A 1085-nucleotide genomic window follows, 5' to 3' on the forward strand; every position below is an offset into this window, starting at 1 on the left:
GGATTTCCCGCGATTATCGTACGATAATCGCAAGGTGTATGGGCACCTTAAGTGAAAATGTCCAAATTGGGCACAATTAGCCATTTTCCCTTCCAGGTGTCATGTGACTCATTAGTGTTACAAGGTCTCAGGTGTGAATGGGGAGTAGGTGTGTTAAATTTGGTGTTATCGCTCTCACTCTCTTATACCGGTCACTGGAAGTTCAATATGGCACCTCATGGCAAAGAACTCTCTGAGGATCTGAAAAAAAGAATTGTTGCTCTACATAAAGATGGACTAGGCTATAAGAAGATTGCCAAGAGCCTGAAACTGAGCTGCAGCACGGTGGCCAAAACCATACAGAAGTTTAACAGGACAGGTTCCACTTAGAACAGGCCTCACCATGGTCGACCAAAGAAGTTGAGTGCACGTGCTCAGCCTCATATCCAGAGGTCGTCTTTGGGAAATAGACGTATGAGTGCTGCCAGCATTGCTGCAGAGGTTAAAGGGCTGGGGGGTCAGCCTGTCAGTGCTCAGACCATACGCTGCACATACGCTGCACACTGCATCAAATTGGTCTGCATGGCTGTCGTCCCAGAAGGAAGCCTCTTCTAAAGATGATGCACAAGAAAGCCTGCAAACAGTTTGCTGAAGACAAGCAGACTAAGGGCATGGATTACTGGTACCATGTCCTGTGGTCTGATGAGACCAAGATAAACTTATTTGGTTCAGATGGTGTCAAGCGTGTGTGGCGGCAACCAGGTGAGGAGTACAAAGACAAGTGTGTCTTGTCTACAGTCAAGCATGGTGGTGGGAGTGTCATGGTCTGGGGCTGCATGAGTGCTGCCGGCACTGGGGAGCTACAGTTCATTGAGGGAACCATGAATGCCAACATGTACTGTGACATACTGAGGCAGAGCATGATTCCCTCCCTTCGGTGACTGGGCCGCAGGGCGGTATTCCAACATGATAACGACCCCAAACACACTTCCAAGACGACCACTGCCTTGCTAAAGAAGCTGAGGGTAAAGGTGATGGACTGGCCAAGCATGTCTCCAGACCTAAACCCTATTGAGCATCTGTGGGGCATCCTCAAATGGAAGGTG

Source organism: Nanorana parkeri, unplaced genomic scaffold (genome assembly GCF_000935625.1).
Source record: "Nanorana parkeri isolate BGI_ZX_2015 unplaced genomic scaffold, ASM93562v1 scaffold325, whole genome shotgun sequence".
NCBI classification, from domain to species: Eukaryota; Metazoa; Chordata; class Amphibia; order Anura; family Dicroglossidae; genus Nanorana; species Nanorana parkeri.